The sequence below is a fragment of the Triturus cristatus genome, chromosome 7 (genome assembly GCF_964204655.1).
Source record: "Triturus cristatus chromosome 7, aTriCri1.1, whole genome shotgun sequence".
Taxonomy (NCBI): domain Eukaryota; kingdom Metazoa; phylum Chordata; class Amphibia; order Caudata; family Salamandridae; genus Triturus; species Triturus cristatus.
This window is the reverse complement of record NC_140590.1, coordinates 244509980-244527043: the sequence shown is the minus strand read 5'-3', so window position 1 is coordinate 244527043 and position 17064 is coordinate 244509980. Positions and strand designations below refer to the sequence as shown.

General features: G+C 45.4%; 1 non-coding gene across 1 annotated transcript; it reads right to left on the bottom strand.

Moving 5' to 3' along the window:
* Window positions 1-382: 382 nt before the first annotated feature.
* On the bottom strand, window positions 383-486 carry LOC146809322 (U6 spliceosomal RNA). The gene has a single exon (XR_014967143.1). It is a non-coding gene; the product is annotated as a U6 spliceosomal RNA (small nuclear RNA).
* Window positions 487-17064: the final 16578 nt, after the last annotated feature.

Here is a 17064-nt window from a genome sequence, read left to right as displayed (position 1 = left end):
ATTCAATAGGGCAAAAATCACCTCCTTCAAAACACAGATCGCATTCATTGATGGTGGGGTTACTGACCTCAAAAGCCAAGTCGAAAGGCGCCCGGACTGGGGAAGTGAGAGTTAGCGGTTATGCAAGAAACCTATCAACCTGGAAGACTGTAGTTACAGGGTTAACGTGCAAATCTTCTGGGTCCCCAAAAATGCTGAGTAGAATAATTTAGTGGCTTTTTTCTGATTAGTCATCTTTTCACTTCTAAACCTCACCTTAGATCCACCCTTGGAGATTCACCGAGCACATCGCGTGAGATCACACTACAGTCACACTTTTAATAGCCCTAGACACATCCTGATCTGCTGCACTCAGCACCAATAAGCGCTCATTGTCACCACTAAAATTATGGGCAATATGAATTTGCGTGTCATCCTTGTGCAGGGGCCATGCTAATCTCCTCTGTATCATTCCAATTTTAGTATATGTGCCGCCGAAGCGAGGATGACACGCAACTTTGTGAAGTGTTCCATATTTTGTCAGTTATATGGACGAAAAATTTGAAGAATTGTTTGTTTGAAGAAAATGTATGAAACTGGCTGTAGACACCATTGTGTTCATGAAATAGTGCTACCACCAGCAAGAAGGAGTTTCCCTCTTGCACATTGCCAGGATTTCCAGTTTTCCCGCTATTGGACAGAGCGGACTGGTGGTTGAAGCACATTGGTGAATATTTTGTACTAACATGGTTATTAAAAAGTGTGCACGTTGACATCACTGACGTGTCCCCTTGTAAGTCCCTAGTATAAGGTACCCATTTACCCAGGGCATAGGAAAACCAGGGGTCTCCCATGGGCTGAAGCATGTATTATGCCAGCCATGAGAGACCGCTCAAATTGTGACTACAGGCCTGCCATTGCAGCTTGGGTCAGCAGGTGCTAGCACCATTTACGACAGATATAAGATTCCTTATATTAGGGTTCACTGCACTTAAAACCTAGTAGTCACCCCTAAGGCAGGCCTTTCAATCTTGAAGGAAGGGTGCTCGGTTCTAAGTGTGAGGGTGCCCCTGCATGAGCAAGGAACCCCTACAACCTGCGGAGTCCATTCTCCTGGGTTGTAAGTGCATCAGCCATTAAGAGACATATAGTGGCCATGCGTCATTACACAATGACCATCTCTAAACAGGCTGTAACGAACCCTGTTGTGTTTGGTATCAAACATGTTAGAATCATACCCCCACACCTATGATTCAATGCACTGTAAAGCTCCTCCGGGAGGCCCTCAGTGCTCCCAGTACCAGTCTTTTAGACCCTGCCAGCAAGCAATTGCTGCTGCTGACCAGAGACACGATTTTGCCCTCCTGCTGCTGAGGGAAGCTTGAGCAGAGGAAGGCAGGACCACCTTCCAGACAGGACTTAGTGTATTGGGACAGGGTGGGGGTGCTTTCCAGCGCCACTCAGACTGCTTGAAGTGCGCATTTGGGGCCCTGCTTGCTTACTCCAGTCCAAACCAGTTCAGAGAGACGTTGGCTCCAGCTTTGGGGTGAAAATGGACAAAGGACATGGGAGTATCCTCCCCACTGTCCAGCCCCTCCTCTGGGAGGGACCCGTGAATCATTTCAACCCTTTCCTTAGGGTACTTAATAGCTTACCTGTGGGTGGGTCCATAAAATCATCGTGGGACAAGATTCAGATCACACTGAACTTCAACCATCTGGACCTTGCTGGACTTCATGTTGGGAACCAAGACTGCAACTGGGAAGACTCCTGCTCCTCCTGGTCTTGTCGTCCTGCAAGTCTGCTGCAATGTCTGTGTCTGTGCTCCTTACAGGTTCTTCACAAGACCTGTGGGCATCCAAGACACAGAAGGAATCTCCCTTGGAGTGAAGGAGTCACTCCCCTACATCTGTAGGCACCGCAATACAACTGGCCAGGACCCCAAAAGGCTCTCCAACACAGGTGGTGGTTCTGCAACTCCTCAAGGTCTGCACTGTCTTCTCACTGAGTTTGAGACCCGTATCCCTCGTCGGAACTGCTAGAACAGAACCTCTGTACATTGCGTCAACCTGCCATTGCCAAGGCTTGTTGACTCTCTCCTCCAGACATCTTTGGGCTCCAAGAAGCTTGTGTCTCAAGCATCTCCTGCAACCAAGATCTTTGCCTACATCGCATCCTTTGCACCGTGGGCCTTCATCCTTTGGTAAGCTGCTCAAGGTCCTCTTGCGACTCCTGTGCCTTCGGGCCATAGGTCCCCTTGATGGTCTTTTTTGGCTCCAGTGGGCTCTCCTGCTTACTTGGGGCCTGCTATGACTTACCTGTTCGTGGTGAGTCACTTGGACCTTGCTAGTCCAGACACTGCACCTTTTTCTTTAACTACGGTTGTTGCTGTTGCCAAGCATTGTTAGTGCCCCTGCCGGACACTGATCCCTTGGTTCTTGACATCCATCTTGGCTCAGATCGTGCATGGCTCCTGGTACTCCTCTGCATCGCCTGGTCTGTACAGCTGCAACTTCAAGGGCACCGTCAACTCTCCTGCATGTCTTACATCGGTGGGCTTCAGTGCCTCCTTTTCACTCCATTAGTGGCATAGAGGGAAGAGGTGTGGCGCTGCGGCAAGGGCGACTAACTCCGGAATCTGGGGATCACGGTTCGATCCCTGGTGCCGGCGGCAGATTAGCCCAGCACCATGTGACTCTGGGCAATAGCTTGCTTAATCTTCCCGACGGCCCCCAGCGCCTAGAGACCCTTACGGGTGATTGTTCGCGCTTTACAAATGTGGATTATTATTATTATAGACTCTGTCGCCTCTGCTTGCAGGTACCACTCATCTTAAATCCACCTTTGGGTTCCACCGGACACTTTCACCTTCCTCTTCAGTGGCATCTTTACTGAAGTCCTCCAATGTGGTCTATGGCGGTTTCCGTTACTACTTTCTGGTGTAGGTATCCTGGTTCCTGGGGTATCCACGGGTGGTGTGACTCTCCAACCTTCCATCCTCCACAGGGTTTCTTCAGCGACTTACTCATAGAATTCCATTGAGTACGCAGTTGTGTTCACACTCAGCACACTGCCTCCATGGGGTTCCAAGAATCTCACCTTGGGTGGTTCCTTGGGTCTCCGACTCTTCTATGTCTTATGGGTCTATTCCTGACTTAAGTTGTGGTTCGCATTCTACTATTTTATTATATGGTTTGTTCTCCCCATGGGGACCACTGTGTATTCTGTGCTATTTACCTATTCTACTGACAAAACATTGTGGGTATTGTGTTGTATCTCCAGGTAGGAGATAATACATTGTGTTAGTGAGTGTTAATAATAAATAGATATTTTTTATAACTACACTGTGTGGTTATTTTTCAATTGACCTATACCATAAGATTGCATTCTGGTAAAACAAGCTGCTTTACACTCCTTCTAGACTCAGCCTGATGGCTGGTCACCACAGCTACCACTTAAAGAGCTTTCTTAGGTTATCTAACACAACTAAAATCACCATAAGGGTTGTCTGGATTAGTGCAGGGTGCTACACTTACATAAGTGAGCACCATATACTAAGCCAGCTTCTCACCTACTAGCTACCATTTTGAGACTCCTCCTTTTGTTTGGCGGTGCAAAGGTCTTAATGGGAGGGCACTGGAATATTACTGTCAATCCTATCCTAGTCAGTTTACCCAAATGCACACCACACAAGGGACAGACATCTCCTGCAAGATTTAATACAGGAAAACGCACTAAGTGAACCATGGCGATGACTCCACCCTCAGGAGCAAGACTATGCATTCATTTCTTTTCCATACAACATCTGTACTAGAATAGCTTATTTGTTCACAACATCGACAGTATTTAGAAGTGGAGCTACCGGCACCCCCAAGAGGGCCATATGAAATTTGCAGTCCCCAAGTTGAAGGGCGCCTACGCTCCCACTTTCGGCTATTCCTTATGGAAAACACTGAGAGGGTGTCCTCTGCACAGATATGGTGGGGAGCAGGAAAGGTATGCCTACCTGAGCTTTTAATGTGCAGTCGCAAACAAATGCAACACTGAAATAGTGAAACCAGAACTCAACCGGAAATTACTGACTGAAACCTACTCTAGATCATAGACGCATAATAACTGACAGGGGCGGCTCCTTCATTAGGGCAGAGGAGCGTCGCCCCACTGCTTTCTCACTGTGCGAGAAGCAGAAACATAAAATGGTATTTTAAATACCATTTTATATTTCTGCTTCCCCCGCTGCGAGAAAGTAGAACGGTATACCTGGTTGGGGGCAGGCACAGGGGAGGAGTGGCTGCCCACTGTTGTTGGCCCTGACTGTTTGGTCGGCCCTCTGGGGGCGACCAAACCAGTCATTCACACTCCACATTTTCTCTATGTAGGCTGCATGCAGGCTACATAGAGAAAATGGCCTCCCTACAGGCGCCCGGCTGGGCACAGTCCACACCAATCACAATGCTGCCATTGCATCATTGTGATTGGTTCAGGGGAGGGGAGGGAGGATGCCTGCTTCCTGTTCTCCTGAAGCAGCAGGAAAACATGGGACGCTGCCAGCAGTGGAGGCAGAGCGGGACCCAGTGAGGTAAGTTTTCTTTTTTCTTTTTAATCTTCCTCCCTCCGTGTGAACCGCCACACAACCCAACCCCTGCCCCCCCTAAACCCACCAGTCATGCGAGCCACGACTGATAACTGAGAGCCTTATTAAAAGTCAAATCTGACCTCAAGGATGTATATACGACGTAGTGAAGTCACTCTACCTTCTCCGTCAGAGATACTACAAAAGAAGCGAAAAGGCAGGGCGAATGTTAGCAATGCAAGTACGTCAGCAGAATTTAGTAAGACAAAACCAGCACACTGCTATACCTGCGGTGAATTAGTAACACACCCAATGGGTGTTACTAATGAATTCCAGAAATACTATGAATCCCTCCACCCTTCAGTTCTCTACCCCAAGGCAGGTGAGGAAGAGGCTTTGTTTAAAGAGCTACTAATGCCCCGGATGGAATAAAGGCCAGGTGGACATGTTAGAGGGATACATTGTGTCAGCCATTAATGGTATGGCTACTAGAAGGACCTCTGAGGAAGATGGGATTCCGATAGAGTGTTATAATATCACCAAAACCTTGATTGTACTGCTGCTGGCATGAGTGTTCCAAGGCGTCCCCGAGAATGACCATTTAGGTCGCTGACTTCAGTAGAGCCCAACTGTCTGTGATACTTAACCTAAGTCAAGGTATGTTAAACTCTTCAAGCTACAGGCCTATTTTATTAATCAATGCAGATATTAAAATGTTAGCCTACGTTCGAAAGGATGGAGTGGGAATATCTGTTCTGGCCAATGGAGTACATGCATACCAGCAAGAATTGTATCACATCAACTAAAGGGATGCACCACCACCTAAGAGCTTCAGTTACTACCGGGTGATATACCTCCCCTTTTTTCAGAATCCAACAAGACAGCGTTGCCCATTGTCACCCCTGTTGATCCTTTGGAAGTTGGAACTGTTAGCAATTGTACTTTGAAGTAATAATCGAATGGAAGGGATCAGGACCCCTGATGGGTCATTAGTTTAACTATGTAGATGATATCCTAGTGACTTCATCACACCCTGAAAGCTCAACTAGAGCACTGGAGCTATGTATATAATCTTTTGCAGCTTTTTCTAGGTATAATGTAAATTTGACAAAATGTGAGGCTATGCCTCTGTATCCTTCCACTAGAAAGGCATATGTGGGCGATTTACCATTCAAATGGTTGTCTAGAGGAGTAACATACTTGGGAGTTCATATTAACCCAGGACTTGAGGACGTGATTAATGATAAGAATTCCCTCTTTTTTGATAGAATGAAACAAGGTTTTCAGATATGGACACATCTGAACCTCTCCCTATGGGTCCACTCTCCATATAAAAATAAATGAACATAGCACCTATGATCAATTACTCATTTGCTATGATACCCCTTAGATACCCTAAACCCATCCGAAAGGAAATTGAGAAACAAATTCAATCATTTGTATGAGATGGAGAGAAGCCAAGACTGAAGGGTGCTTAACCATATCCTCATACGTCACAGGAAGTGAAAAGAGGACAATCTCCAGGTAAGTTTTCCAAGTCTTCTTTATTACATCCGATCACACAGCTTCCCGGCGGCAACTGTCAGTGCCACAGCATTCCATGTTCCACGCAGGGAACGCAGAGAAAGGAATGCAAAGATGTGACACGAGATCCCAACAGGAAGGACTTAGTTTACCAACTGGCTCACTCTAATTACATGCTAAGGATGCACAGAGCTACCCCATCCACTGAACAACACGTCTTAAATGTGCAGGAGGACTTATTATGCAACATGCCTGGATGCGAGAGAGTCCACCAACTCGATCATAGCGGCATCCCAATGCGCAGGGAGAAGGGCCCATAAACTGCTGAAATTGCATGAACATATCCACTCAAAGGTACCACTCTTGTGAAATACTGCTGCTATAAGGATTGGGGAGATGAGATCAGCTGATTCAGTGAAAACACTGGAAAATACGATATATGTAGGACATGATTAAGCAGGATCCCTGGAAAACTTCGAAACTCTTAAACAGGAGTATGACCTCCTACCACACAGAAATGTTGTTACGGTCAAATGAGACATGCACTTTCGGCAAAAATGGACAGCCCCGCCACACACCTACCCAGGTCACCCATAGCCCATTAAATTTACACTTGGAAGGAATTCAGAGGGTCAAAATCATGGACATCATTTAGGGGTCACAGCTGCGACCCCTGGCTTGCCCCTTGCAACCCCTGGCACTGTCTTTACGACCCCTGGCCACAGGGTGGCGAAAGCAATTGCAAAGACAGAATGTAACAGTGCTGTAAAGTGCAGTGGTAACCTTCTGCAAATCTGATTGTGGCCTGAGGCTTTAAACTCTGTTCAGTATAACAAATACCTACAGCAGTGTAATGTATAAATAAAATATAAAGCATGAAATAAAAATACTCTTTTAAAACAAGAGACTGACGATTTTTTTAATAGTGAACACAAGGAAATGTGTTTGAATAAAAAAGCTCACATCTGTCTTTGAATGAGTGTTTGAAAGCTCAGTATATTGTCAACATCAATTAGTACATAAGGACAATGCGACTGTTTTTTTATCTTCTTCATTCACAGCAGTTGCAGAAGATGGTCCTGAAATATGTTGCTGAGGTTTCTCTGCCATGGCTCAGAGCTGGAAATGTTTTTGTTTGTCTGTCTATAATTTATCAGTACATTTTATGCTCTGGGTATACACCAAGGAATCAGCGTTATAAATAATTTGACTCCTCGGCGTTCTTTTGTGTTTTTTGTGGCATTGTATTCTCCTTTTTCAACAATGTTCAATTTTGTACACAATAATAAATATAAATATGTAATGTTAATATCATGGCAGCACCCTATTTTAAATGTAGATGCTATCTAAAATGAACATGTAATTGTGCGCTTAGGAGCCTCTTACCTTCAGCAATATTAGTTACTGTGGTACTATTAGGATTAAGAGCATGTGACATCACTTCCTGGGAGGATTCAGAGTTAAAGATCATATGATCAAACTTCCTATGAAGCCATTGGGTCAATGGGTGGCTATGTGATGTCACGTCCGCTGCCCTTGGCATTTTGATGCCCATGGACAATACTTGGTCTGTACGCCACTATAATGAGCTCTATTTTCTCATTAAGCACTTAGACTACCCTAAATCAAAGACAGGCCAATCCACTGCGGATTCAATTCCAAGATGGTGATTGGGACTTAATTCTGGGAGACTGTAACAAAGGACTGAGGGATTTATGCATGAAATACACTTACTTTAAGGTCCTCCATTGATAGCATTAGTCCCGGATACACTATGACAGGCAAAACTTAGTGCTGGCGTTGTAGGGAATCAAACTGTGATTTAGGGGGTATCCTGTGGGAGTGCAGTAGGATATTGGCATTAAATCTGTGATTACATGGTTCCAGCACTGAGCACTCTCTGGAGGTATCAGCACGGCTGGTGCTCTTGCTCGATATCTCTGAACTTCCCACCGTCTCCCATGTTATATTATTTTATGTTATGCAGATTTGTAGAGCGTACTATCACCCCGGAGGGTATCCTGGTGCTGAGCAGGTGTGAGTCTAGCCAAACCGAAGGTCTACTGGGACTACTTGAAAAGCCAGGTCTTCAGCTTCTTGTGGAATTCCTGAAGTGAGGAGGATCCTTTTATGTGTAGTTGCAGGTTGTTCCACGCTTTAGGAGTAATGCAGGAAAAGACTTGACCCCAGATTTGGATTTCCATATGTATGAGATGGGTGCAAGTAGGAGTCCAGACAAGTGGATATGTCTGGAAGGTTTGTGAAAGCAGATGTGATTGTTGGAATTTACTGGGCTAGTACTATGTAGTGCCTTAAAAGTGTGGATGAGAAGTATGACATGTGCTTGTTTGTGTATGGAGAGTCAGTGGAGCCCCTTTTGGTGTGGCGTGGTGTGAGTGCAGCGTGGGAGAGTGAGAGTGATTCTGGCAGTAACTTCTGAATTGTCTGCAACCTTCTGGTGAGTTTTTTGTTGACCCTTGTACAGGAGCTGCCACCACAGCGGTTCCTGCAAATGTATTGAAAAATGGACTGAAAGTTTGATGGACGGCTCAGTCAACATGACGGAGCTGTATGTCAAACTTTCATTTTTTTTTTTTTTCAAAAAGAAAATCTCAAAGCAACATTTTCCTTTTGAAATTTAAAAAGAACAATGACCCCCCCCACCCTCGCCCTGGCTTCTCGAGTAGTCCCACTTGGAGATTTCTCCAATGGCATGGGGGTCATTTTGCAGTTTTCAATGTCTGTTACTTCCAGGTTTTACCTAGTTGTGACCGACAATGAAAACTGGCTGTGTGTTTGCCCACTCTAAAGAGCACAGGCAAAGACATGGCCAAACATCCGATGGCCCTTGCTTCATGAGGCCATAAACGCTGTTTGTAGGCGGTGGAGATGGCGTAGTCTCTGACGTCTAGATACTGAAGTTCCGTCTGACTCTAAATGAGGTGGATGGAACTTTCGCATTGCTATAGCAACGGAGTACCCTCAATGCTAAAGCATAAATCAGACCCTTTCTTCTTGTATTTGCGTTCAGACACTTAGGAAGAGTGAAAACCCTCAGGATTAATATGGCCTGGTAATTTACTGTTTATGTAACTGTACTGTTTATTTGAGTGTCATCCAGGGTTGCTACTTTGCTGCTTTCTTCTCTCTTTCTGTTTAAGCAGTGCTTGCACAAGACCGCAATTGTTACACTAGTAAGCCTGGCAGATTTTGAAATATTAAATTCAAATATAAGAGAATGAATTATAACTTTTGATATTGCAAAACTCATTCTAACACTGTTTTAATTTATCTCAATCTGTTTTTATTTCTTTTTTTTATGGTTATGGGTTATACATTAACAGGGTTTACAGGCATGGTATGCAGTACACTACATAATTCTCAATAAATATAACACAGTAGCAGGAATATGTCTTCCTTCCCTTTTCCCTTGTTATCCTCCCTTTCCTTGGTCTTCTCTGCCTGGAACATGAAACTCTGTACCTGCGTTGTACGTTTGATGTTCCATGTTCCAGGGTCGACAGTTAAGCTTGTACCTCCTGGCATATGGTCGTGCTGTGCCTCTTTCCAACGTTTTAACAATAAATTAATCTATCCTACCTGCTCATTGACTCTCCGTACTTTACAATTGGCGATGACTGGCCGAAGACTTCACCTCCATGTTTCTGGTGAGGCACAGATGCTGTGGAGTTTTCCGGACCCTACCTCTACGTTGGTGAGAGCCGCTGGTTGCTTTGCGCTTCCCTGCTTTGCTCGCTGCGTCACCCTGGCGAAATCCCGATTTTCTTCCTGATTTCCTGAGAGTTCTGCTGAATTTTGTCTACTTTCCGGAGTTTGGGGAGTCTACCGACATTTCTGGAGACGTTATCATCTTCCCTCTGGCGTTACTAGGATACTGGCTGTGACGCTTTCCATTCGTCAGCACAGCGGTTCCCTTAGACACACTTCACCGCTCCTCCTATGATTCTTCCTTGGATTGGCTACGCCGTGTGTCATTACGCCAACGACCGTTTGAGTGAAGATCGGAAGGCTCTATCATTTACACAGTACTCAGCGGCAGCGAATTCAACTTTACTGCTACCTTAATTTTTTTCTATTTACACAGAACTTAGCTGCAGGGGCAACAAATCCAACTTTACCCCATTCAGCTGTAAACTTGTTATTTACATAACACTTTTGCTTTTACCCAACGAGAATAGTCCATTTCTTTACCATTATTGCACACGGTGATGTGCACACCTAATTGATTACTTTGGTTTATTTTACGAGTACACTTCATACTTGGCTCAGCAATTGCACACGATGATGTGCACATCTGTCTCGAATATTTTATGACACAATAGTTTTTTTACTGACCATAGTTATACACGGTAATGTGTACATCTGATTACTTGCTTTAATGTAAGTTTGCCAATTATACTTCATGCTAGCTTCCATGATGCACGCATAACTTGAAGGTGTGGTGACATTCTTGTTTGATGAACTATATTTACATTTTACAGTATACGTAGCTGATTGCATTTTGCAAAATAGATAAGCCTGTTCTTTTCGGTAACGGGCACACCTGGACTTTCAGTATTATACAATTGTACCTTTCTAGCTTTTCTTTTGCTTTATCTTGATATTTCCGGGACCAAGATTTTATCACATCATCATAATGCAATTTGATCCACCCTCTAAATTTTTACAATCGAAAGGAGAACCACCTATCCCTTGGACAAGATGGAAAGAGGAGTTTTTCACTTTCCTTAAAGCTATAGATGGAGAGCGAATGTCAGCTGAAAGAAAAATAAATATTTTTCTCCATTCTCTAGGTTCAGAAGGACAACTAGTATACAGGACTCTTCCTCCTGTCAGGTCTGGTGGTGATTACAATGTATATGATGAAGCTGTTTTGCGCATAGATGGTAGATTTAAACCAACTACTAGTGTAGCACTTAATAGATTCAAATTTTACACTAGAGCTCAAGATGAAAATGAAAGTTTTGGTGAATTTCTCACTGCTCTTCGTGCATTGTCTCTACATTGCAATTTCGGTTTGATGACAGGCGAAATGATCAGAGACCAGATCATTGTCCACGTCAAAAGCAAAAAGGTTCAAGAACAATTGTGGATTTTAGGTGATCCCAATTTAGAATTGGCCATTAGTACAGCCAAAGCTTTAAAGCAATCTGATAAATGGATTAAATCTCTTAACAAAGAAACTAAACCCATTACATTTAGTGAAGTTAGTGCTGTTAACCCTAGTACATCGAAAGATAACTCCAAATACAAAGGTAGTAATAAATCTAAACAGTTTTATTGTTATAGATGTGGTAACCCTGATCATATAGCTTCCTTTCCCCAATGTCCTGCTATTGGTAGAGAATGTAACAAATGTGGGCGTACAGGGCATTTTTCTAAGATGTGTAAGAATGCACTTAAGTCTAATTCAGATTATAAAAAATGTTCATCTTCCTCCTCCAATGTAGGTAAAGGAAAAGTTTATTGTGCTTCACATAATCTTTCTACAGAGACTCAGTCTCATGGTGATATAGAGTCTGGCATTGTAGTTTCAATTCAAGATACCTTTGATATATCTGAGACTGACAAGATCTGTTCTATCAAGTGCATTGTGTTTATCATGGAAAAAGAATTGGAATTTATGGCAGATTCAGGATCCCCTTGGACTATAATTACACATGCTCAGAATGCCTGTGAGAACTGGTCAATTTTATTTCTCTCTGTGAACCAGATATTATTGCATTCAATTTTGATGGTTCCAAAATTGATTTTATTGGATTCAAAGTAGTACCTATCAAATTTAAAGGCAATTCAGCTATCATTAAACTATATATAGCTCTCAAAGGTGTCAATGTCTTAGGTTGGCGTGACCAAGCCAACCTAAGACATTGGATCGCTTCTTGTCTTTCTATTAGCAGCTGTTCCAGAACAGGAACCACAGTTAGCCGCGCATTGTGGCCCAGGCCCATTCCCCTGCCCTGTCAGCAGGGTTGTTTGTTTCGCCTGGGTTGCATGTGTTCTGCTTGCGGTTTGGGCCCCGAAAGTAAGCCTGATTCCTCTAGCTAGTCCCATACATCTGATGGCGTGTCGAAGAACTGTGGTGCACCTTGCATCCCCACAAGCAGTCGGGCCAGGAAGAGCAGTGAATCTTGAATATTGAGTTCTCAAAGCTAGTGCTTCACTGAGACAAAGGACCCACGCATCTGTTGTACCTGCATAGTGTAATCAGGGAATAGCATGACCTGGGCATTCTGGATTTTAATACAGGGCATCTTACGTGTTTCTCTCAGGAGTGCGTCCCTGTCTCCATAATTTAACAACTTCAAAGGAGTGGTCTCGGTGGGCACGCTCTACTGCGAACTGTGGTGAGAAAGTATCGGAAGGAAGTAGCTCCTTCAACCAACGATCAACGTATAGCATTGGGTCTTGTCCTTCCTCCCCCTTGGGAAGGCCCACGACCGATATATTGTTGAGCCGTGAGCGTCATTCCGAGTCTTCCTGTCAGTCCTCAAGGGAGTTCACTCTGTCCAGGAGATCTTGGATTGCTGCAGTGTGGTTCCGGACAGTTGGCTGAAGTTCCAAGAGCGACTGTTCTTTTGTTATTTTGCGATGGTCTGCTCTTAACAATGTGAAATCTTATGTGACCTTGCTGATTTTTTATTCAAGTGAAGTACGTGTTTGGTCCAGTGAGGCGCTCAGTCTCTTCACAGCTGCCAGGACCATGTCTAGTTTAGTCGATAATGTCGATTGCGTGGTGCCCTCTGCATAGTGGATCTTGTGTGTCTCTGCATGCGTTGCTGACTGCAAAGTGGTTGAATTCAGGCACCCCATGGTCAGTTTTTGGGCTGAGGGCATAGCATATGGGGTTACAGCCAAGACTTTCTGAAGAGAAGTGCTAAGCCTCTCACAACTGGACTGGGGTTGTGTAGGGTTTATCATGTATCCTCTTGGCCCAGCGAGATTTATCAAGTGAGTGTACACCTCACCTGCTGGTGAACACTGTCAGACTCTCCAGTCAAGGGTGCGCCTTCTCCACCCAATGCATCTATTCCCTGACGGGTGTGCTCAGGTCCGAGTCAACCCCGGGTTCCCCTCAGTGTTCCTACGCTTATATCCTCTTGCCTCAATTTCAAGCTGTGCCAGCTATGGGTGGGGCCCGGAACCACTCCTTGTTTTGATTCTTGAGGGGGCAAGGGACATCCAGTTAGGCATGGGTGACTTTACTACTTGGGTTTTTATCGCCGATCTCCTGCAGCTCCCTGGGTTTCACCGTTATTTGTAAATCTGTAGGATATATTTTATAGTCCACGTTCTCTGCTACTGCTTCTGGCACCCAGCCTGGGGCCAGAACAACTTCAGCCAATGAATGGGGTGTGCCTGTTCCAGCCAGCGCTTGTAACCTGGGTGTGTGCTTCCACATGTGGAGTAAGTGGGTTCAGCGTCTCTTTGGTACAGTTCATAACAGTGTATATCACGGGTCCCTCTTGATGTTTTTCACTTGCCTGTGTTGGGGTCAGAGCCCCAGGTGCAAGTCATTTCCCACAGCCACACCGGTAGAGTAGTTCTTGTATCCCATTGTTAGCGGGGACTCCTGCGTTCACTGGCCAGGCCTAGTCACCTCTATCTACCCTTCCACTGCTAGGTGGGCTCCTCTCCTGCCCATGTGATGGTGGCGGGTCTACACTTCCACTTTCCACTGCCTCCTTCTGTTGCTACTGCACCAAGAGCCTGGGTCCGATCCGACCCCGTGCTATGCAATCTTGTCACTGCGCTCCCCTAATCCGAGGGTTCCATGAGTCGCTTCGCCTTACCTGTTGTCCGGAGCGCTGGGTGTTCCTGCGTCTCAACTCCGGGCTTCCCGTGTCCAGCCTGCTCCCTCAGCTTGAGGAGTTGACCTCGGGTCTCACAGGAATCTTCCTCTTCTTGGCGCCTCTCTACATAGCGGTCGCCTGCCACAGGCACCACTGAGTGGCCTCCAATTTGGTTGCTGCAGCTCCAGCTTCAACCAGCCACAGCTTCCTGCCTGGGCCCCGTTTCAAGGGGTTATTATACTTTCACGCCCAGTGTATGCCCAGCGTGCATAGTTTTTGGCAGGCCAGTTACCACCACTGCAGATCGTTGGGACCCCCAGGACCTGTCCATCGTACCCAGGGCACAGCACCTCCAGCAAAGATAGGCTGCGGCTCAGCTAGTTAGGTGCCTACTGCAGTGCACCACTCCAGCGCTCCTCGGGTCCACCTCAGATGAGGCCTGACATCACTCGTCCTCCCCATGAGATGTCCGTTTGTGCCTCGGACCATTGGGTATGTGTGCTCAGTATCCGGGCGGGATCCCCGTTGCGCTCATTTGTTGTGTCAGGTGGGATCACCGGAATTTTTTCAGGATAAAGAGTGGAATTGGTGCAGGGCTCTATGTTATAACTTGCTGGTATTTTTCCTTTTTTTCCCTCCCTTTCTCCCACTTAGTTGTGCCCTCCTTTTCCCCCTCCCTGTCACGTACTTTTGGTTCCGCCCGTCCTAGAGGGCACAGTAGAATGTTGAGATGTGGGCTGTGGAGAGCAGGGAACTGACGACGAATAAACGGCTCTTCTCACAACGCTTTGTGTGGACTTACATTCTTACAGTTTTTTAGATATTATAGGGCCATTACAAGTAACAGGACTGCAAGAGCCATTTATTCTGGTTTTAGTGGATTATTTCTCCAAATGGATTATCCTTAAGTTTGTCAACAAAGTGGACACCACGGCCATTAAAATCTTTTTATCAGACACATTTGCCTGTGAAGGTATTCCACATACTCTCATTACTGATAATGGGGTTCAGTTTGTCTCCGAAGAGATGAAAGAGTTTTTGGTTAGCTTAGCCATAAAACACGTTTCTACCCCGTTGTATTGTCCCCGTGCAAATGGGTTGGTAGAACGCTGCACCAGAATGCAGAATGATAAAAGATGCTTTGCAGTTAGCCATAGCTTCCCACAAACCCATAATCCAATCCATCAAAGACATGATTTGGTCGCATGCTATAACCCCGAACAGTGTAACAGGCTATTTCCCTTTTTGTCTTTTGAGAGGACGAAAACCGGGATCCAAACGTACGCCTAACTGGTTATTTGAGGATAATACCTTTGTGTGTGATAAGCAAATTACTCAAGAGAGGATCCAGAGCCATCAGAATAGGTACAAACAACAGTATGACTTAAGATGGGGAACCAAGCCATGTGAATGGAAAGTAGGCCAAAAAGACTTGGTGAAGAAATCTGTCACTGGTGCTAGTAGGTACAACAAATTCTGCGGTCCTGAAATGATAAGTGATGTTGGTAAAAACGTTGTTACCATGGCAGATGGCAGGAAATGGAACATGGACAGACTGGTTCCTTATTCTGAGCAAGCCACCGGTAACAAGCCAAGTAGTGTGTCAAACGATTGGCCTGGAAGCATGGTCTCAAGGCGCAGTAACAGAACAATAAATGCACCGGTATGGCAGAAAGACTTTGTATTGAAATAAATTGTATTGTATCTTCTATCTTCTGTTAGATTTCTAAGGAAAGGATGATATGTTATAACTTGCTGGTATTTTTCCTTTTTTTTCCCTCCCTTTATCCCACTTAGTTGTGCCCTCCTTTTCCCCCTCTCTGTCACGTACATTTGGTTCCGCCCGTCCTAGAGGGCACAGTAGAATGTTGAGATGTGGGCTGCGGAGAGCAGGGAACTGACGACGAATAAACGGCTCATCTCACAACGCTTTGTGTGGACTTACATTCTTACACTGTACAATCTTGCGTACGCCATCTTCGCTGCTGGCCACTCCGCCTTACCCCCCAAAACTGTTTTAATAATGGTTCTATGATGAAATATGGGAAATGGTTTATTGTATCTTGTGATGGGTTTTATGGAGTATTGTCCCAAAAAAACCTTTGCTTAAACTTGAACCTGAATCTGTCACTTGGGTAATTTGCCTTAACAAATGAGGATTGGGTAGCTTTGAGTTCTTTGGAATGATCTCGAGACAAATCCAGTGATTTGCTTTAAATTGAAGCACCATGAGGAAGCATCATATGTCTCCCTTTTCTATATGGAGGGAACAGAGACACAATAGCAGGAGTCATGCATAAAAGAATAAGCCATTTCCTCAAGTATGGCAGAGGGAAATGTACAGCTGTTGGTTAGAGCTATAACAGAGGCATTTAATAAGCAGTAGCAGAATCAAAATGCACTAGTTGTCTCGCCATAAATATTTGATTTCTCTCAAAGGTCTTTCTAATCTCCATCTTCTGTGCCCTAGTCATGGTCCTCTGCAAGTAATGATGACTAAGGGGGGGGGGGGTTCCTTTTCAATAGGAAATACATATTAAAAGGAAGATCATCCGAAAGTTGTTTCATATTTGGCTTCAAATCTCCACCTGTCTTTTCATGAAGAGCAACCTAGTACCAGTGTGAATGCTTTAAACAGTTTCATAGACTATCTCCTCCTTGACTTCCATGCAATGCAGCTGTTCAAGGTCTTGTCAAAAAGGAATGGAGGGATCCTCAGATACTTCAAAGTCTCACTTCAAAGAGGGGTGTGACCAAGATGGCTGCACGGCACTGAAGCTTCTCGACCCGGCTCTCTACAATGCAGGATAATCGCGGATCATTCCCCCACCTGACGACTGCATGGGATATCACAAGTGCAGGATGGCTGCATTAACCACACCAGGATGAGAACACCCCTCCCTGGGCCTCGCAGAACCGGATGCCAGTGGAGACAGAGCAGCGGGCCTAGCTGCGCGGCGGAAGCCCCGCAGTGACAGGGACCATGGTGGGCTTGAGCCTGGGGCCGCCGGGTCCCTGTGAAGCTCTCCGCCTACCTAACACCACGGTGGCTCTCGCAAATGATGTGCAGCGGGTGCATAGGAGAAGCCGCCAGACTGATGTACCCTACCCCATCCCCAGGCCTGCAGAGAGCTGGTGAGAGGAGAGGAGCGCGGATGCGGGCCACGTGGTCTG